The sequence below is a fragment of the Erinaceus europaeus genome, unplaced genomic scaffold, assembly GCF_950295315.1.
Source record: "Erinaceus europaeus unplaced genomic scaffold, mEriEur2.1 scaffold_294, whole genome shotgun sequence".
NCBI lineage: Eukaryota > Metazoa > Chordata > Mammalia > Eulipotyphla > Erinaceidae > Erinaceus > Erinaceus europaeus.
In genome coordinates this window covers 50,601-73,425 of record NW_026648036.1, presented here as the reverse complement: position 1 = coordinate 73,425, position 22,825 = coordinate 50,601, and the positions used below count along the sequence as shown (strand labels likewise).

The following is a 22,825-nucleotide window of genomic DNA, read 5'->3' as shown; positions in this document are numbered from 1 at the left end:
CGGGATGAGGACACATCCAAGAAAAGGCAGTTTGCTGCCAGGGGTGAAGTGTTTCCAGGACCTGCTTGGGCTGGGTGGGCTTCAGTCAGTGCACACAGTGCACGGGCCCCTCTTCTCTTCCCTGTACTGAGCTGTGCAAATGAGGACAGAAATGGAAGAGAATCTGGTCATCATCTCAGCTGCTCCCCCTGACAGCGGGCATACCAAGTGACAAAGCTCTCATGTGATTATCTTTCCAGATATGAAGACAGATTCAATATTAAGTATTCAGTGCCCCTGGAAATCCTGTGGGTGTCTGACAGCCTGGAGAAGACTGGGAGAGCCAACAGCAGGGCCAGGAGGTCCCTAGTTCTAGGCTGGCCTAATTGCAGCATCGTGATCTCCTTTTAGTAAGACCTCTAGCTTCTTGGTCCTGTTCTTTGCACAGTCTTTCCACTAGGAAACATTTTCATGTGATCGTAACATTCAATCAGTGACGCACTTTTCACCTAGAGCAATAACACTTCCGCACCTCTCCCTTCCTTCCAGAAGGTTCTTGCATGCAGTAGTTTCCTTTAAGCAGAAAATTAAAATGCCAAAGAAATCAAGAATAAGTTTTCAGGGGCTGCGTGGTAGTGTACCTGGTGAAACACACACACACTACAATGCACAAGGACCAGGCTCAAGCCCCTGGTTGCCACCTGCGGGTGGAGAGGCTTCATGAGTGGTGAAATAGAGCTTCAGGTGTTTCTCTACTTTTCTCCCTCTCTACCTGCCCCTCCCCTCTCAATTTCTCTCTATCTCTACCCAATAATACAGAAGAACAAGTTTTCTAGACTCAAACTAGTATATTCAATATGTCTTCTGTATAAAGAAAGTACTGCGGGGATTTTTTTTCTAAATAGTCTTAAGTCTGTGCCAAGATAGGTGCATCCAGATGCCAACTTCCTTAGAGGAAAGGATTTCATCTGATCCAAATGTTCTTTACTGAATAGAACTCCCAGCTGTAGGAACACTCTGGGGTGTCATGTACCCTCTCTCCTTTTGGGAATGGAAGCTCTGAGCAGTGAAGTGACGAAACGAGAATCACCTAATTTGCATCACATAGTTTCCAAGCAGTACTCTGATTCCAAACTAACTTCTCCTCCCCTGGAAAGTCTCCTTTCCACCCCACCATGTGGCCTGTGAAAGAGCAGCCTCCCACACAAGCCCATTTAGGAGAGGGTCCACTTGTCACACACAGCCCCACCACTAACTAGGGTCCTGGAGTGGCAGATTAATATACTAATGGAAGCGTTTTGTGTGTTTGACTTTCTTCTTTTTTTACTTGCAGTTCTCTTGGAGATAAGGAGGAATGGCTTTTCTGTCTGCGCAGGTATCTGATCAGTATTACCTATTGTTACATGTTTAATAGGTACTGGCAGAATGCAGATACATAGAAAGCAACCCCCACATGCCCTCCCAACTGTTCTCCTTCTCCTCAGGAAAAATAAAAAGGTTAAATTGTTTCTCATTCCCATGAAGATTCTAGTATTTATCATTGAGGAATTTCTGGCTATAGTTCTTTCTTAAAAATTTATTTTTTAATTTATAAAATGGAAACATTGACAAGACCGTAAGATAAGAGGGATACATTTCCACACATTGCCCGTCCCCAGAGCTCCATATCCAATCCCCTCTCTTGATAGCTTCCCTATTCTTTAGTCCTCTGGGAGAATCTGACCAGGATCATTGTGGAGTGCAGAATATATATATATATATGTTTCTTATTTTTCCTTCTCTCCAGCTTCTCTCCAACACTTATTTCAAAATGTATTACATTTCCATAACCTCAGATTTCTCTTCTGGGTGACTGCCATAGCAAGTCTTCCTTCCTGCCCTGGAACCCAGGAGCTTCTGGGTTTTTAGGATTTTTAGGCAGGAAAGCAGTGAGGACTGGTTCTGTAGCCTTGGTCTCAAAGAACTTATTATACATGGGCCTTGTCATTATTTTCCTGAAATATTACTGTATATGTTCCCACATCAGTTGACCTGAATATGTCCACTTAAAATTAAAAAGAACACTAAAAACATTACCGACATAAACTGATTTGAAAATAACCCAAGCACTAATCCATCCAAATTTTTTTTGCTTCTTTTTTTGGTTGCCATTGGCCTTCATTAGCTTTATTAAACTTGCCAAAAATAAAGCCCAGCCTGAGAACACTTCCTTGGACACAATCATAGAAGACTCAGAGGACGATACTTTTGTAAGTACTTTTAAGATAAAAACAAGACTCCAAGCTCCTGATAGGACCTCTGAACAAGAGTGAGAATTTCTCAAGTACCATATGGGACAATGTATCTTCCTGTACACATGTATATGATTGTGTGTTTGTGTGTGTGTGTATATATATATATATATATATATATATATATATATATATATATATGTATAATATATATATATATATATTGTGTAGTGTGGGTGGATACTTTTTCATGTTCACAATGCTTTTAAGCTTGGAAAGAATATGACATGTCGAATGGAATGTTTCTCTGGCTCCTCCTAATAACAATCACAGTAGCTTCCTGTTATAAAGTGATTTTCACAAATTGGTGCGTGCTTTTTTTGGAATTACGTTTCCTCAAGTCAGGAGGTGGCCCAGTGCCCTGAGTGGGTGGAGAGGGCACTCTGGTGGTGGTGGTGGGGCTAACACAAATTTGAGGGAGATGTGACTGTGCATCCTTGATGCATCTACCGTGTTGTAAATCTACACACACATACACACCACACACACACACACACACACACACACACACACACACACTTCTAGTTAACTGCTGCACTTATGTACAAAATGACTTTTTGTCCTTTGTGGTTTATTCTCCCTTCTGATGAGGGTTTTCTTTGAAATGGCTATAAACGAGGGAAAGAAAAAGTGACCAAAGTAGAAATGCCACACAGAAAACCCCATGTGTGCTCTACCAGTCAGCCAAGTACTTAGCAACAGTTGAGTGTTTTTGTCTGTTTGTTTTAAAATTTTATTTATTTATTCATGAAGGAATTAGGAGAGAAAGAAGCAGACATCGCTCTGGTACACATGCTGCTGGAAACTGAACTCAGTACCTCAGGCTTGAGAATCCAATGCTTGAATCCGCTGTGTCACCACCCAGACAACAATATTTCACTGTTCTATCAATTCTTCCTATTTCATTCTCTCTTTCTTTCTTTTTTCTTTCTTTCTTTCTTTCTTTCTTTCTTTCTTTCTTTCTTTCTTTCTTTCTATATGTCTCTCTATGAATACTCTTTTTTTTTTTTTTGCCTCCAGGGTTATAGCCGGGGCTTGGTGCCTGTACCATGAATCTACTGCTCCTGGAGACCATTTTTCCCCCTTTTGTTGCCCTTGTTGTTTTATCATTGTTGTGGTTATTATTGTTGTTGTTGCTGCTGCTGCTGTTGTTGGATAAGAAAGAGAGAAAGGGAGAGAGGAGGGGAGACAGAGAGGGGAAGAGAAAGATAGACACCTGCAGACCTGCTTCACTGCCTGTGAAGCAACTCCCCTACAGATGGGGAGGCAGGGCTTGAACTGGTATCCTTATGGCTCTCCTTGTGCTTAACCCACTGTGCTACTTTTTGACTCTGGAATACTCTTTCTTGAGGATGACCTGTACCCTCATGGTTCTCAGCCTCTAAGTGCTTTGGAATTTCCTGTAAATAGAGATTGCTTGTATGCAGCCACCATCCAATGATCATGCTGAGCTGATTTCACATGGGTCTGATGCTCTCACCTCCCATCCATGTGCCCATTTAAGAAATGACTTCTACTGTCCCCTCCCCAGATCAGGAGCCCCTAGAGGGACCGCTGTTGTGTTTAACTGGGTTGTCAAATGCCCTTTTGATGAACCTTTGCATTTTTTGCAAAACTTAGGACTGAATGGAGCTGAGTAAAGTGACACATTTTACCAACATGCTCATATCTACCTGTGTATTTATACTTCTGTTGAGGGTGAGGGGAAGGCCACTAGCCCCAGTTACTTTGCACGGTTAGATTTCTAACATTATAGAACAGAACCTGATAATTTACCATGACGTGCAGAGCTCTTGGGGGTACTTTTATTTTCCCCCTTTAATTTGGAAATATATTGCTTTTTGTCAACTCTGGGAAATTTTATTCACTAATACCTCAGACATCCCTCTCCCTGCCTCCCCCTCCCTGGGCTCCCTGCCCTGTTTTCAATGTCTCTCCTTGAGACAGGTCTCCTGCTGCTGTTGTGTTACTTTTAATGTCTCTCTTGGGGTCAGATAATATTTGTTTTGTATAGTCAGGTGCACTAACGTTAAATGCATATACATATTGATGGTTATAGTTTCTCATCAGATCGAACCTTTGATCACTATCTAGTGCCCACTTGAATCACGCTTTTTAAAAATTTTTGCGTAAAGCTCATCTGTATTTTTCATTATTTATTTATTGAGTAGGGACAGCCAGAATTCGAAAGGGAAGGAGGTGATAGAAAAGGAGAGAGAGAAACCAGGTGGTCCATGCCTGGGTGAGCATATATGTTATATTGCTCAAGGACCCAGGTTCAAGCCCTCAGTCCCCACTTGCAGAGGAGAAGCTTCATGAGTGGTGAAGCAAGACTGTGGGTAGCTCTCTGTCTCTCTTGTTCTCTATATCCACCTTATTTCTAGATTTATAATAGTCTCTATCCAATATATAAATAAAGATAATTTTAAAAATTAGGCAAAAAAGAGAGAGAGGGAGAGAGACAGAGAGATACCTGCAACCCTGCTTTACCACTCATGAAGCTTTTCCCCTGCAGATGGGGTCCAAGGGCTTGAACCTGGGCCCTTGAGCATTGTAACATACGCACTCTATCAGGTGTGTCACCACCCAGTCCCCAGAACATGTTCAGTCACTGTGAAAGTTTTGTTATGACCACCACCCCGCCTTTTTTTTTCCTCTAAGGACTGCGAAGAGGATGACCGGGTGTCTATGGATTCTGTGAAAAACGAGACCCCAGATGCTACAGGTGAGTGTCATAGAATCTAAGGTTGGGCTGATTGTGTTCAAAAGAGCCATTCAAAATTCTCAAGGTAAATTTGGTTTAAACTGTGAAATAACTTTGCAATGAAAAATCACCCCCATGCAGAGGACTTCCAGGAGGTGTGGCTATGCAGACACACCCTCCCCCGAAAATAAAAACAATAACAAATAACTACTACTATAGATACAGACCTTAACAAAAAGCCACCAACTACAGGTGAGTGAGACATCTGCAGCCTCAGCCACCAGGTTGCAGACTCTATTATGATTCCATCCTGACTTCCCTGGACCTCACCAACCTCTCCAGAGGCCTACCCTACTAGGGAAAGATAGAAATCAGCAAGGGGCATGGATCGACCTGCCAATGCCCATGTCCTGCAGAGAAGCATTTACAGAAGACAGAACTCCCACCTTCTGCACCTCAAAAAAGAATTTTGATCTATACTTCCAATGGGGGAGACATGATAGGGGTAAATGACCAGAGGGCTCTGAACTCTCTAACTCCATGAAGAACCGGAGAAAGAGGAGAAAAAAGAGAGGGACATTTGGATGTAGTAATAGGTGAATGTGTGAATGAAAAGGAAATGAAGATGGTACCATAGGGAAAATGAGCAAATATCCACAAATATACACAGGTAATTATAGAAACAATAGTTAACCCATATCTGCAACCTTGGGACAACTACTGTAGCTTCCAATGGATGGACTGGGGATACAGAACTCTAGTGGTGGGAACAGTGTAGAGTTATACCCCTGTTACCTTCTAATTTTGTAAACCAATATTAAATAACTAATGAAGGAAGGAAGGAAGGAAGGAAGATCACTTCATGCAATATTCACCCACATATTTTCTAAATAGCTACCCAACCACATTCAGTCACAGGAACCAATTAACAACTCTCCATTCAGTACCTCACGATATTGATAGAGAGAGAAGTGGAGTCTTTTTTTTTCTTCACAAACAGGGATGTCTTGAAAAGAAAGAAAAAAAAACTCTGTTGATTTGTCTATTCATTTATTTCTTCACCATTAACTTGTTCTTTGCTGATGTTTGAAAGCAAGGTAGATAAGAAGTCTGTTTCCTCAAATATATTTCCTTCACATTCCAGTCTCAAATTCCTCTGCCATATTTCCACATCCACGTGGCCTCTGTCCCAGTGAATGCTCACAAACCCACTCTAATCTCCGAGTCCACATACAAAGATTTTTTGAACACTTGCTCTATGATAGAACTTGTCTCAGCTTCAGAAATAAACGACAGTGCATTCAGACCCTAGTCTTCAGGCAGTGGCAACCTACACTGTTTCACTGTTTCTCTATCTCTCTTTCTCTATCTCCCCCTTCCCTCTCAATTGCACTGTGTCTCTATCCAATTATAATAAAATAAAATAAAACACTTTAAAAAATCTATTAATTCTAAATGCACAAAAACCACCAGAGTTTTTGTGCACACCCCTCTGGTAACCACCACAGAGTCTAAGAGACAGTTTGGTGACTGTGTATCTCGTCAGTTCATTTGCTTTAGTCACTCCACATATGCTGGGGCTTACATGGGGTGGTTCCAGCCAGGAGGTAAGTCACCCATCTTCCCTCACCAGCTCAAGGGCTCAGTGATTCAGAAAGGAAGACTCAGGGAGTATTTTGGTACAAACACTCACTTATTGGAAGATGGGTTTGGGTATATGTAGAAAGTTAAGCAAAGAACATTTTTCAAATACGTCAGAAATTACAGGTTTCTTACAGGTCAGTTTGCCCCTATGGTAGGGGGCTGGTATGACAAGAATTGATGTGATACATAAAGGTCAAGTCAATTAGTCTCCATGATGCAGGAAAATTAATTATCCAAAGGCATTTGAGAGAAGCATAGGGGTTAACCAGTAAGGTGAGATAGAGAAAGAAAAACAAGGCTTGATGTAAATCATAGATATCAAAAGTCATAAGGAAAGAGGAGTTTGGGGGGTTTCTCTGTCTGGCGTTTGAGGTGTATGATAGAGTGTGTTCTCCTTTGTGATCAAAAGGTGAAATGGATGTGTGAACTTTGAGTGACTATCATGAACTTTGAAGGAACCAGGAATGTGGCCTGCTGCTAGCAGGGAGAACTAAGTGTGAGATACTTGTAGGCTTTCTGTGAGCTTGAGAGACTAACAAGGAGAAACTGAGTCTGGGAGACTTTTCCCTCTTGGCTCATCTCTATGAGGAGAGAGGCTAAAAAATGGGGTGTCTTTCCAGTCCTCCATCCAAGGATGGGAGAGCTTCCCTAATCTCTACCAAGCTTTCACACAGTCCCACACACCTATGAGCAAACCCACCCTGAAGTTGTATTTCATCTCTACTTATCACATAAACACATTCAATTTCATCCACTTAGCCCCAAACAGTATAGTCTCATCTTTTCTTCCTTTATATTTATTTTTGATTGATGGTTTAATAATGATCAACAAGACTGCAGGATAAGAGGGGTACAATTCCAGACAATTCCCACACCAACGTTCCACTTCCCATCTCCTCCATTTAAGCTTTCCTATTCTTTATTCCTAGTCTCATCTTTTCTAATTGCAGAGTGTGACTCCCTCTCTAGTGTATATTCCAGTCATCTGTTCGTGGACCCAGAGGCAGTGTTCACACTTGACCACTGTGAACATAGGGTGCCTCTTGAATTAGTGTTTCCACATTCTGTGGACATATGCCATGGAGTGGTATTGCTAGATCAGAAGGCATTTCCATTTGTATTTGCTTAACGTGCTCAAGATTCTCAAGGAGAATAACTCCACTCTATTCCACATGAAGTGGCTATACACTTCATTGTTCTCAGTGAAGTCTCTTGTCAATTAAAAGGCCTCATTTTTTTATTGTGACATATGTCAATGTCAGAGAAAAAGGGAAATGCAAGAAAGGGAACTTTTATTGTTAAAAAATGAGTTATTCATGTACAAACTATTATATTCTACTACTGACTGTAAACCATTAATCCCCCAGTAAAGAAACAAAATAATGAGTAAAACAAAAGCACATGGTCTTTGAGAATTCCATAGGGAGGGAGACTTGAAGTGTGGCATTATCATCATCATCATCACTATTATTATTATTATTATTATTATTATTTCACTATGTCAACTTTTGTTTTGCACTTTGCTTCTGAATTTTCAAGCTCCTACACTCTTCCATTGAAGAGGCTGCCTGAGTGGACTCCTGGGAGGAGAAGTGGGAGGGAAGGCAGAGAGCAAGTTGCCCGCTGCTCCTCAGTAGCTTAGCCTCAGAACTCGCACAAGGAAGGAGTCAGGTGGTAGAGCAGTGAGTTAAGCACATGTGGCGCAAAGCACAGAAACTGGCATAAGGATCCCAGTTTGAGCCCGGTTCCCCACAAGCAGGAGCTTCACTTCACAGGTGGTGAAGCAGGTCTGCAGATGTCTGTCTTTCTCTCCTCCTCTCTGTCTTCCCCTCCTCTCTCCATTTCTCTCTGTCCTACCTGAAAATGACATCAACAACAATAATAACTACAATAACAATGAAAAACAGCAAAGGCAACAAAAGAGAAAATAACTAAATATTAAAAATTATATATATAAAAAACTAGCATAAAGAAAAGAAAACCCTGCTCATTAAACCAGCATGGCCTATGAGGACAGGGACCACAGCATTTCCTAACATGCCTCTGCTAATTATTGAAGCATGGGGAGAAAAAGAAAAGAACGAGAGAAAAGGAAGCCACTGGTGTTTCTGAGTCCATGTACTTGGATCCTGGATGCATCTGGGTGATGGCAGAGCTTAGCAGGACAATGTCAGGCTCCGAGGTGCTCAATAATTCACAGAACTCATTGGTACAAAGGCTAAAACACACAGACCTTAAATACAGAATCTTAGCACAAGTCCCCAATCTGTAATTCGTTCCAAGAAAAGAAAGCTGTTAAAAAAAAAAAGTAAAAGAAAAAGAAACATGTTTTCCTGTTAAACGCTTTGGCTTGGACACCTGCTAGCGCCTGGGTCTCCCAGAGACAGCAGAAATGCTTTGCTCACTCATGAGCGGAAGGTGTCTCTCTCCAGAAGCCCAGGGGACATGCGCCACATGTGCTAGTACAGTCACAGGCTCACAGGCTCATCAAGAACCATCAGGTCAACCTCCACTAACATGCAGGTTCTTCCCTTGTAGGGCAAGGACACTCACAGGGAAATGAGGCAGATCACTTGCCAATGGGACCAGATGATTCCACCTCAGCTTCCACTCTCAAGAAGTCCTTCAGTCTGGATCTGATGTCTGCAGACACCCCAGGTCAGCTCATGCTCGGTCCTGGGCCCCTAGCAGGTACCCAAAAGGGAGGACTGAGTCCAGCATTCTAGCAAGTGTCTCCTCTGGGCCCATGACCACCCTCCTGACAACAGACTCATGACACTGAAAACCAGGTGCAGGTCACAGAGGGAGTGGCACAGGCAAGGACCCCAATACCCATCCTCAGTCGAGCTCTGAGAAACCTCAGTAGCCTGAAATCAAATCCATCTTGCTTTTAGAAGAGGGGGTTTGATGAGTTAGTAGTCATCACAAGGGGTTCACCACTGGGCTGATTTCTTTCAGACAGAGTCAGAGGAAAAGAGATTCTTCTTCTTCTTCTCCTTCTCCTTCTCCTTCTCCTTCTCCTTCTCCTTCTCCTTCTTCTTCTTCTTCTTCTTCTTCTTCTTCCTCTTCTTCCTCTTCTTCCGCTTCTACCTCTTCTTCTTCCTCTTCCTTTTCCTCTTCCTCATCTTCTTCTTCTCCTCCTCCTTTTCTCTCCTTCTCTTTACCCTTCCCCTTCTCTTCCTTCTCCTCCTTCTGCTCTTTCTCCTTCTTTTAATTTATTGCCACCAGAGGTTTCTGCTAAGGCTCAGTGCCAGCTCTACAAATCCACTGCTTCTGGCAGCCATTTTTTTGTTCTTTCTTTCTCTTCTTTCTTTTTTTATTCTTCTTTATAATTTTTATTAGATAGGACAGAGAGAAATTGAGAGAGGACAGGGAGATAGAGAGTAGGAATTAAAGATAGACACCTGTATACCTGATTCATCACTTGTGAAGGGGATACCCTGCAGGTGGGGAGCAAGGGCTTGAACCCAGGTCCATGTGCTAGGCAATATGTGTGCTTAACTTGGTCTGCCACCATCCCCCCAAAAGAGCCTGCTTCAGCAATGGTGGAGGTCAGGCTCAAACCCCGCTCCTGTGTATGACAATCAAATGACCTACCTTCGCAGGTAAGTTCTCATTTATTCTTTTTTAAATATTTTTTTCATTTTTATTTGTTTACTGGATGGAAACAGTCAGAAATCGAGAGGAAAGGGGGAGTTGCAGAGACATCTGCAGCACTGCTTCACCACTCACAAAGCTTTCCCCATGCAGGTGGGGAGCAGGGGCTCAAACCTGGGTTTTTGGGCACTGTAATATATGTGTTCAACCAGGTGGGACACCACCCAGACCCCCCTCCTTTGTTTTTATTTATTAAAAGGAAACACTGACAAAAACCACAGGATAAGAGGGGTACAACTCCACACAATTCCCACCACCAGAACTCCGTATCCCATCCCCTTCCCCTGATAGCTTTTCTATACTTTATCATCCTCCGAAGGGAGGCTGGACAACATACTCTATCTTCCATCTGAGGAATATGGGTTCTGAAACTGGGGCAGCTTGGATCATTCCTACTCATGACAACAGAGTGTGAGCTCAGATCTACAGGGATGCAGAGGTCACATAGGCTCCTAAGCTGAATATGGGCCCCAGATCACATCAGATCAGATTGGATCAAATCAATGGGGTTTACAGTCAACAATATTTCTACACTTTTCCCATATTTGAGAGCTACTCTCTTCCCTGATCCAGCTTTCTGGTCCTTTTTCCAGCCATGATATCATCTCCCCAGATAAAACTTGGACCCACCTGCATATCAGATGTCAGGCTCAGAAAAAAAAAAATCTAGTATAGTCATCCCCCCCCCCCTTTTTTGTTTAAACCAGAGTACTGCTCAGCTCTGGCTTATGGTGGTGTTGAGGACCGAACCTAGGAACTCAGAGCCTAAGGCATGACAGTCTTTTTGCATAGCCATTATGCTATCTTTTCTGCCCTACATTTGAATTTTCTCAATTGTGCAGACAGTGGCTCCTTGTCTGTATCTCCAGAGTGCTTCCATGTGCACTTAACTGTCTGGCCCCCGATGATTCTTATTCTATAAGCAGCCCACTCCAAAAATTTTCCTTGTTAAAATTTGTACCCCAATTGACAGCTAGAAAGAACTATAAGCAAATCTCGCTCAAATGAATGAAGAAAGGTTAGGCCTCTCTGTGTCACCTTATTCCAGTCCATCTCCCCCTGGATACAAGGTCTCCTTTGATTGGTCACAAGGGGACCATAAACTCTAGCATCAACAAACAGCGTGCATTTAAGAATTGGGGGCATGGCCATCAGGCACTGGGTTAAGCGCATATAGTACAAAGTGCAATGACCCAAGGAAGATTCTCGGTTCAAGTCCCCCCATCCCCAACCACAGGGGTGTCACTTCACAAGCCTCAAAGCCAGTCTGCAGGTGGCTTTCTATCTTTCGCACACTCCATCCACCTTCCTCTCTCAATTTCTCTCTGTTCTATTGAATAAATAATAATAATAATAATAATAATAATAATAATAATAATAATAATAAAAGTCCTCCAGAAGTGGTGGGTTTGTAGTGCTGGCAAGGAGCCCTAGTGCCTAGGGGCAAAAAAGGAGAAAAGAGAAAAAAAAAAAGATGGGGGAGCTTTCTCCACAATGGTTAGCTAAGTAAGTGGGGGTGTGCCCTGGACCCCTGCACTAGTCTCCCTCCATCCTCTGGTCAGTGCCCAGCCCCTACCTCTGTCCATTACCAAAATCACTTTCACCTTCACAGATGTCCTTGCTGGGGGTGACTTTGCTACCTGGACCACTTTCCCATCTGTCACCAGCCGCCGCCGATACCAGAGCACCCTGTTGGCCATGGACCAGAGGAAGAATGCTATCACTACCTCCACCCTCAGGGATCCAGAAAACAACTGGCGTGACTATCTGTACGTGACACCCGAGGAGGAGGAGCAAGGGACTGTAATGTCCCTCTGGGCCTCTGCTCACATCGCGGAGTCTGTCATGGCCTGTGGGGACAGGCTGGATCCCAAGATGCCTCTGTATGACAACTATGCCCTGCACCGGCCCATCTTCCCACTCCACATGGCAGAGGAGGACCTCATGGAACACATCAGTCTGCTTCTGCAGGGAAATGATGCGGTCAGCCCCTTCAGCGCCTCTGTCACCGCCTCTCTGATCATCTGCAGGCTCATGGGGTTCATCAGCACAGATTGCCAGAAGCAGAGGCTCGCCATCCCAGAGTCGTATTTCTCCTAAAGGTACACACCTTCTGCGTGACTTGATTTCCGAAGGACAAATTTAAGTGTGGCCAGGCGGTGGTGTACTGGGTTAAGTACCCATAGTACTAAGTGCAAAGCCCCACCCAAGGATCTGGGTTTGAGCCAGGAGGGAAGTTTCACAAGCGGTGAAACAGGCCTGCAGGTGTTTCTCGTTCTCTCCCCCTCGTTACTTCCCCCTCCTCTCTCAATTTCCCTCTGTCCTATCAATTTTTTTCCAATAAAATGAAAAAAACAATGGCCACCTGGAGCAGTGGATTCATAGTGCCAGTACTGAAACGTAGCAGTAACCCTGAAGGCAATAAATATACAAATAAATAAATAAAATTTAAGGGACCAGGCAGTGGCGTACATGGTTAAGCACTCATATTACAATGTTCAAGGACCCAGGTTCAATTATATCCCCACCTGCAGGGGGAAAGCTTCACAAGTGGTGAAGCAATGTTGCAGGTCTCTCTCTCTCTTTCTCTCTCTCCATATATATGTATATATTAAATCTGACAGACAGATGATTGATATCCCCACTTCCAATTCAGTCCTCTGCAGTGGCAGACACTCTATTCTCGGGCACGGGGAGCTGGGGCTTATTTGGAGTTGGCTAGTCAAGGGCCTCCTCTCAGCCTCATCACTGAGGGGTGCAGAGCTCTGACCCAAGTCTCCAAGCCTGTGGTTCCATGATTTAAACAGCGGCACTGCTTCTGACTCCTCTGCTCCTCCTAGCCTCGTCTGGCCTGGGTCGATTGGGCCATAGGATGGATCAGACATGGTTCTAGGCACAGTGCTCTTCCTCCTAGTGTGCCCAGCCAGAAGAATGCTGGGTCATTATTTCACCTCTGAAACTGGGTGAAGGAAATAATAAGAATCCAGAACCCCTGATGGAGTCACAACTTGCTTTAAAAATCACAGCTCCTCCCCAAGCTCACCCTGAAAAACAGCAGCATCATGGGGGGGGGGGGGGGGGAAGCACACACACAATCACAGCCTTTCCGGTTTATGAACTCCCGGGTCACCTGTATCAGCTTGTTAGTTCTGGGCAGTTACTCCAGCTCTGTCTTGTTCCCTTCTCTAAGCTGGGTCAACAGAATATGTAATAAGCCTTGGGACTGTCTGAAGGTCCAATAAGAAAGTGGGTAGAAACCAATTTGTTAAATGACAGTTTTGATTTCTAGCAGCTTTTTCCTCAGCCATGCAAGTTTTGGTCACAACTCACAGCAGGAGACCTGGTAGCAGACTAGAGACTTGAGATTCTGGGCCTGGATCCATATAATAGGAGTTCCTTCATATTTGGCTATTTCTAATCATAAATTCCTCTTATTTATTAGAGGAAGTCTTTGGGCAATCCATTCCATCAGGAATTGAGGTGAATCTAGACCCTTAAAATATGAATTTTTTCCCCACCACATTAAACCACCACTGCAGTCTAATTCAGTGATAGTGACATCAGCCAAAAGGCACAACTGCAGAATGACACCAAGGCCTATTGTTTGGGGCCACACAGCCCAGTGTCCAGAGCTCTCTCAGATATTCAAGATGAACGTGTCTATAGTCTTTGCCACTCTATAGTCATTGTATAGCGATGCTCTTTTTCTTCCTTTATTCTAACATTCCAGTGACAAATATTTATATTTCCCCCCAATTGGCAGGACTTAGTCGAATTTGAATCCAGTCTTCAGCTATGAGTTTTCTATCACAAAAATGGATTTGAGACACCTTCATCTCAGGCACTAGTGGAGATTCGCTGTGCCGACTTGGATATATGGAAAATGAGCTTCCTACAGAAATCTCAGCTCATCTACTCTACTGTTTTTCTAGCAACCCTTGTCTCCTCATTAGAGAACAAAATTCTCCACAAATTTCTCCTCTATCCTTCAATATTGTATCATTCATAGTATAGTATAGTACAGTATAGTATAGTATGTATTTTAGCGGTAAATAAATGATATTCCTTAACTCTGTGCCTTAAATGACTACTTTGTCCCGGCCTATAAAAACACTTAGGCAAAGATTCAGGACAGTAAAATATTAGGAAGAACAAAATCAATTCTAATTTCACCGTCAATCACTTTGATAAGCTAGCTTATCTTCTTCCAGGTATATTTTCATATCTTTACTGTGAAATATAACACATATACATATAGGTTTCAGAGTTTGGTAAAGAATACAATAGAAAAATCTCACTAGGTGTCGGGGGGAGACAGGCGGGTGGTGGCGCACCGGGTTAAGCACATAGTAGTGAATGCAAGGATCTGAACAAGGATCCAGGTTCGAGCCCCCGGTTCCCAACATGCTCCATAAATGGCAAAGCAGGTCTGCAGGTATCTATCTTTCTCTCCCCTTCTTTATCTTACCCTGCCCTCTCAATTTCTCTCTGTCCTATCCAACAAAATGGAAAATATGGCTGCCAAGAGCAGTGGATTTGTAGACACCAAGCAGTGGATTTGAAGCACCGAGCCCCAGAGATAACCCTGTAGGCAAAAAGAAGAAGGGGGGGGTGAGAGGGAAAGGAGGAGGAGAAGGAAGAGAATAAGAAAAGAAGAAGAAGAAGAAGAAGAAGAAGAAGAAGAAGAAGAAGAAGAAGAAGAAGAAGAAGAAGAAGAAGAAGGAGAAGTCTCACTGGATGTCATCCAGACCACAAAATATAACATTATCACCCCTCAGAAACAGTGATGTCTTTGGCCAGCCACCACACTTCCTAACCTTCCGACAGACATCACAGTCGACTTGACTTCTGTGCTAATTATTTCCTTTCCTTTCGATCATTTTATCACTTGAGTATGCATCACCAAACATTGTTTTATTCTATTAGTTTGGTCTGGATTTTAAATTTCATATGAATTAAAATTACACCCTATGCATTTTTTAAGATTTTATTTATCTGTTAATGAAAGGCATAGAAAGAGAGCAAGAACCAGACATCACTCTGGTACGTGTACAGCCAGGGATCGAACTCAAGACCTCATGCTCGAGAATCCAATGCTTTACCTACTGCTTCACCTCCCGGACCACCATCCCATGCATTTTATATCTTGATATGCATACTGGACTTGGCCAAAGTTGATTTATTCTCAAAGCTGTAGAAGATGCCAATGCACAACATAATTTATCTACTGACCTCAAGTGAGGCTGATTTCTATACTCAGTATATTCTTTGAAGCTTTTCTGTCAGGGGTTGAATTATACAATCAATAATAGGACTTAACACCCCACCACTGACCATTGTAGTACAGGTTTTTGTTGTTTGAAATTAGTCAGAGGTATTGTACCTAAACAGTTGACAGCTTCAAGACAGTAGGCACTATACTTTACTAGCCATTTCCGCTGGACTCTCACTTAGATCATTTCCAATTAATTGTTTCATGAGGTCTTTGAGGTTACATGCACTGAGGTTACAGTGGAAAAAAAATTAGGATTTTTTTTTTTGCCTCCAGGGTTATTGCTGGGGTTCAGTGCCTGCACTATGAATCCACTGCTCCTGAAGGCTATTTTTTCCCTTTTGTTGCCCTTGTTGTTTATTGTTGTTGTTATTGCTGTTGTTGTTGGAGAGGACAGGAGAAATGGAGGAGGGGAAGACAGAGAGGGGGAGAGAAAGATAGACACCTGCAGATCTGCTTCACTGCTTGTGAGGTGACCCCCCCCGTGCAGGTGGGGAGCTGGGGGCTAGAACCGGGATCCTTACACTGGTCCTTGCACTTAGTGCCATGTGCACTTAACCCACTGCGCTATAGCCCAATCCCCCAAAATTTATAATTAAAAAATTATTGATTATTGGATAGAGATAGAGAGACACTGAGAGGGGAGGAAGAGATAGAGGGGGAAAGAGACAGACAGATACCTGAAGCCCTGCTTTACCACCAGTGAAAATTTTCCTCCTGCAGGTGGGGACCAGGGCCTTGAACACGGGTCCTTGCTCATTGTAGTGTGTGTGTGTTTAACCAGGTGCACCACCCCCTGACCCCCTGTGAAAAATTTTATAAAGATTTTTCTTCTGTACATCCAAGCACTTTCATAGGACATTTTCACATCCTAGGATTACTATGTCAGCAAGATCAATATAATTTTTTTAATTTTTATTTATAAAAAGGAAACACTGACAAAAGCCATAGGATAAGAGGGGTACAACTCCACACATTTCCCACCACCAGAGTTCCATATCCCATCCCCTCCCCTGATAGCTTTCTTATTCTTTATCCCTCTGGGAGTATGGACCCAGGGTCATTATGGGGTGCAGAAGGTGGAAGGTCTGGCTTCTGTAATTGCTTCTCAAGATCAATACTTTAATGACAGATTTCCTTGTACAAGGGTGGTATTTCTCCTTTCATGAAAGATGTGAATGACAGTCCCTGTAAGAACTGGACCTTGATAGTATTAGAGATTCTCTCTCTTTCTCTCTGCTCTCCTTCCCTCTCTCTTTGGTACCTTGACACTTTAGTCTTCCTGTAGACCAATCTGCACATCACAACCCAGCATCAAGGAGGGTATTGCCTAAGGTCTTCATATCATGCCCTCCAGTGGGGATTCCTAAGAGAAATGACAGTTCTCCACAGAGTGCAATCTCACTGTTAACTATGTGTGAATCTCCTGGACTTCTTCTGCTCTCTTCAACTCTCACCAACAGCGTGCCTTGTGTGGCCATCTTTATATCAAACAGAGGACAAAAGACCTCTGTCCAGTATCTGGCTTCTGTTTGCCATACACTGTTCTGCTTCTACATAGATATCCTTATTCTGCTAACTAGAAAGAGAAGTGATGATATTAGAAGGGATACGGAAATCTATTCACACAATTATTCAACTTTCTCTAATCATGTTTTTCTCCAACATACACTTATACTTGGGTTTTTCCCCCCAACCAAAAATGAGAAATAAATAAATTACAATTCAGTCCTGGTGCCCAGAGTACGAGGACTACTCTAGGTCGAGAGGGATGGAAGACAGAAATCCTGTGCTTTGCCTAATGGCAAATGGACTTATTTTCTAAGTTAGAATAATAAAGACTTACATTTGAAAGAAGCAAGTAAATCCATTGATCAGATCATCATCAAAACTTCTCTGTCTCTGTCTCTCTCTCTCTCTCACACACACACTCACCATTTTTGTTAACCAAACTTAAATGTTCTGTATTTAAAGTAAGTCAAATACAAGAAAATCCCAGCCTACAATGCTTACTCAATGCTGAGAGAAATATGTCTCAGGGATGCTCTTGGAGGACTTCCATTATTTTCTGATTATTAATAATAATTATTTTACCTCCAGGGTTAAAGCTGAGGCACTGCTCCTAGTGGCCATTTTTTTCCATTTTATTGGCTACAATAGAGAGAAAATAGGGGCATAGAGAGGGAGAGAGAAATATAGACACCTCTAGTCCTGCTTTAACCCTTGCAGTGGGGGGGGCTTTGACCTGGGTCCCTGTGTAAATTTTTGTGCTTAGTACTATGTGTGCTGAACGAGGTACACCACTGTCCAGCCCCCAGGACCTACATTCCGTTGAATTAAACTCTTAAATAGGATGAATGAAAGGAGAAGGTAATATATCAACTTTAATAATAGCACATGACCTACTGTAGCACAGAAAAGAACTGGAGAGATAGCGTCCTAGTTATACAAAAAAGACTGTAATGCCTTAGCCACCAAATTTCCAGGTTCATTTTCCAGCAGCACTACCACAAGCAAGTGCTGAACAGTACTTTGTTTAAAAAGGAAAAAAAAAACCTGGGAGTCGGGCAAAGCACAAGGACCAGCGGAAGGATCCCAGTTCAAGCTCCCGGTTCCCCACATGCAGGGAAGTCGCTTCATAAGCAGTGAAGCAGGTCTGCAGGTGCCTCTCTTTCTCTCTTCCTGTCTCCCTTTCTGTCTTCCCCTCCTCTCTCCATTTCTCTCTGTCCTATCCAACAACAATGACAATGATAGTAACTACAACAATAAAACAACAAGGGCAACAAAAGGGAATAAAAAAATAAAATAAATATTTAAAAAAGGAAAAAAGAAAAAGAACAATAAGTAAAAAATAAACACAGAAGAACAAGAGGTATCTTCTGGCAGAAGTGTTTAGGAAAGCTTCAGTACAGCACATGGGGGGTATAAATGCACTTTGAACACAACAGATATTCAGAAGGAGAGAGATAAGGGGAGGAATTGAGGGAACAGGCCAAGAATGCAGAAGTTAATGGAAAAGCATGAGGACAAGCTGAGAAGCGATTACAGAAGCCAGAACTCCTACCTTCTGCACCTCAAAAAAAACTATGCTCCATACTCGCAGTTGGGGAGAAGTGATAGGAGGAAGAGGATGAGAGGGCTCTGAACTCCAGCTCCATCAGCACCCAGAGAGAGAGGTGAAAAGGAGAGGGTCATCTGGAGGTAGTAATGTTATCATAGTGGCTTGGAGGGGAAGAGAGGATTGGATCAGGAAGCAAAAGGGGGCAATTGTGAATAAATACAGACAGACAGTTGTAGAGATGATGGCTGGCCCATGTGGTGGCTTGCAGTGGGCCGACAGAAGATTCAGAATCCTGATGGTGGGAGTGGAGTGGATTTATACCTCTGTTGACGTGGAATTTCATAAATCAATGTTAAATCACTAATAAAATTTAAGAAGAGAGAGAGAGAGAAGTTTGAGGACACTGTAACCAGAGAGATTGTCAGGGAGAGACATAGTAGGAGCCCCAAGGAAGGTAGTTGGACTGCAGCATGAACTTGAAACAGAACAGGGCACAGAGCCTACAGAGATGAGCTCAAGGAGTTACTGAAACTTCCGGGCAAGTGGAGGCAAGATGGTACCTTAATAGTCTGCTGGCAAAGATGACAGCCCCCAAACAAGATTCACTACCCCCCACCACAGAACCTTAATATTCCACATGATGGTGTGTGTGTGTGTGTGTGCATGTTTCTGTGTGTGTGTGCGTGTGCACGCGCACACAGGATAAATGCTTCAAATAAGTCATTTTTCTCAATCCCTGGAACTAATTTTGCTTTTTTTTTTTTGTGGGAGGCCCTAACCCCTCCACCCCTTCCCCCCCCACACACACAATCACACTGAGAGTAGAGATATTGCAGGATGTGTAGAACTGGATGGGAGGGCAAAGTCTGAATACTTGAGACCTAGAAGCCCATCTCACTCCTGCTACATCCCAGGCAAACAAAGAGATGTTTGGCCTCAGAAAACCAGGCATGGGAGGCCCCAGGACAGTGCGGAGGAGACTGAGCCAAGAGCAGGAAGGACAGCTAAGAGGGTGAGGACTATTCCTATGGCAGGTGTCTTCCTGGATTCTCAGGAGCAGATGGCACTCAATGACAGAGACTGTCTGCTGGTGATGGGGCCTGCAAGTCCTTTCATTGCAAAGCTGTGTTGCCCTAGATTCACTCACAAGACCAACAACAGGTAAGAGAGGAGGCTGGTGCCTGACACTGTCTAATATGACTTAAGTCAGGGCTAGAGAGCAACACCCCCACCCCCATATTCTCTTGTTGACCTATTTGAATTAAAAACAAAAGTCATGTAGGAGGAACAGAGAGGTCCCTTGGGAGTCTGGTGCATGAAGGGACAGGGGAAGTCATGTGCTGAGGGAAATTAGGGCCCCTGCAGACATGACAATGTCTGAATGATGACAAGAACCCCTGTATCTGTTCGCCAGCCTTACTGGGCTCAGTATTCTCCAACAATGGTTGTTGCACTGGTTTAATCCTCACTGTTTTGCATGCTTTTTCCTTCTCCCCACCCCCTACCCTAAGTACATCCTCTTCAGACCTGACACTTCCGCCTCAGGATATATAAGGACAGGATTGTGATTAGAGATAGCTTAGATTGCGCTACAGTCCACATCAATAAAGACTGAACTGCATACCACTCAGCCATGAGTCCCTGGTTGTCTCTCTCTCCTGCCCTAGAAGCTAGCCCAGCAAGTAGGTTTGAGACCCTGCTCCCACCTGCAGGGGTAATATTTCAGGAGTGGTGAAGCTGCTCTGCAGCGATCTCTCTTTCTCTCTCCTGAACCTCTGGCCCCTCTCAAATTCTCTCTGCCCTACAATGTATAATAGAAAGAGAAGAGAAGAGAAGAGAAGAGAAGAGAAGAGAAGAGAAGAGAAGAGAAGAGAAGAGGAGAGGGGAGGAGAGGGGAAGGGAGAGGGTAGGGGAGGGAAGGATAGGGGAGGGGAGGGGAGGGGAGGGGAGAGGAGAGGAGAGGAGAGGAGAGGAGAGGAGAGGAGAGGAGAGGAGAGGAGAGGAGAGGAGAGGAGAGGAGAGGAGAGGAGAGGAGAGGAGAGGAGAGGAGAGGAGAGGAGAGGAGAGAATAGGCTTTAGAATCACAGACATGGCGCCCCGGCAGTAGCACACTGGGTTAAATTCACATAGTGGGAAGAGGAAGAACAAGCTTAAAGTTAGCAGTTTGAGCCCCAGCTCCCAACCTGGCTCTCCCTCTCTGTCTCACCCTCCTCTCTCAATTTCTCTCTGCCTTATCTAACAACAGCATCAGCAACAACAACATTAACAAAAGCAACAATGGGAAAAAGATGGCCTCCAGGAGCAGAGGATTTGTATCAAAGGCACCAAGCCCTAGCAATAACCCTGGAGGGAAAAAGAAGCATCACAGATTTGTGACTCTACTTGTGCACTCTTGGATTTCAATGTGCTAACTAAAATTCAAGTTCGGCATCTTAACTCCCCTTGCTTGACAAATGAAGAAAACAGCAACAGTTTTCTGAAATTGTTACTGAGACATTCTAGAGAAAACACACAGCTGTGGGGTGCACAAGGACTCAGGTTCAAGTTCCTGGTCCCCACCTATAGGGGAAAAGCTTCATGAGTGGTGGAGCAGTACTGCAGGTTTCTCTACCTCTCTCTTTTTTAATTTTTCCATTTATAGAAAGGAACCATTGAATAAAACAGAGGATAAGAGGGGTACAGCTCCACACAATTCCCAACACCAGAACTCTGTATCCTATCTCCTCCCCTGGGAATAGCTTTCCTATTCTTTAACCCTCTGGGAGTATGCACCCAAGGTCATTGTGGAATGGAGAAGGTGGAAGGTCTGGTTTCTGTAATTGCTTCTCCACTGAACATCAGTGTTGACAGGTCGATCCATACACTCAGCCTGTCTTCCTATTCCCCTAGTAGGGAAGGGCACTGGGGAAGTGGGGCTCCAGGACACATTGGGGGGATTGTCTGTCCACGGAAGTCTGGTCAGCATCATGCTAGCATCAGCAACCTGGTAGCTGAAAAGAGAGTTAACATACAAAGTCAAACAAATTGTTGACCAATCATGGACCAAAAGGCTGGAATAGTGCACATGAAGAGTTGGGGAGTGGGTGAGGGGGTTACCCTCCATTTTGTAGATAGCTAGTAGGCATATTTTAGTTATATTCCAAAGGGCCTGTGGCTATACTAGTTTTTTTTTCTCTTTTCTTTTTTTCCCTGAGCCTGAAATCTGATATGCCTGTGGATCCAAGTTATTGTTTGTGGAGATGCTGTCATGACAGGAAAAAAATATCAGGAAGATGGAAAGAGAGTAGCTCCCTAATATAGGGAGGGGCTATAAATATTGTTGACTCTAAACCCCATCGATGTGATGTGATCTGGGGCCCATATTCACCTCAGGAGCCTATGTGACCTCTGCTTCCCTGTCAATCTGAGCTCACATTCTGTGCTCCTAAGTAGCAACATTCCAGGTTGCTCCAATATCGACCCATCTTCCTCAGGTGTAGCATAGAGTATGTTGTCCAGCCTCCCTTCAGAGAATGGAACATTCTCTAACATTATTGATCCAAATTGAGGACAAGGTCTTATGGGGGCCCACAAAGGGGTCTATTGTGTTGTTCCTGATAGAAATGACCTGTAACAATAGAGAGAGGGATTTATTTGAGGTCTAGGCCCATCATGTCTGTTTGGAATCTGAGGACTCCCTGATTAGGGTCCCAGCTGATGGGGTGGCTTGATAGTGACTAAAGAGTCATCATTAAAGTGTGACAGTCTCTTGCTTCTGTTCATCTTTTGCAGTCCTTGCCTTCTAAGGTGAGCTTTGGAGTGAGTGAGAGAACTGTAATGGGAAGTAGGTGAGGAGGGTATCTAAGTCTAAGTAGACACTATATCATTATGAACTTCATACTGACTCACTGCAGGCTATTGTGTCTTTTTGTGTGTTTATGTACACTCCTATTAATTTGTAGTCATATAAATCATTATTTGATTAATAGGAGAGGGGAAAAGTTGATTGAATGTCTCAAACTTTTTAAAGCACAGACTGAGTCTTTTTAATTCATAGGCTGAGTCTATGTATCTGATATGCTGACTCTCTTAAAAGCTTAGACCAGGGAGAACAGAGGTAACCAGTGGCACAGCTATATACAAATAATTTCAAAGGATGTACATTATGGTGGTGTTGTGTATGATACAGCAAATATTAACAAAGGGATATTTCACAGTTAATCCAATTACCAAATAAT

General features: G+C 43.5%; 1 long non-coding RNA gene and 1 pseudogene across 1 annotated transcript; one reads left to right on the top strand and one right to left on the bottom strand.

The window, feature by feature from the left end:
• Positions 1-22,825, bottom strand: part of LOC132536592 (TBC1 domain family member 10B-like) — a 70,227-nt pseudogene that overhangs the window by 27,563 nt on the left and 19,839 nt on the right.
• Positions 278-2,207, top strand: LOC132536591 (uncharacterized). Its single transcript, XR_009548106.1, has 3 exons — positions 278-389; positions 1,313-1,354; positions 2,144-2,207. It is a non-coding gene; the product is annotated as an uncharacterized LOC132536591 (long non-coding RNA).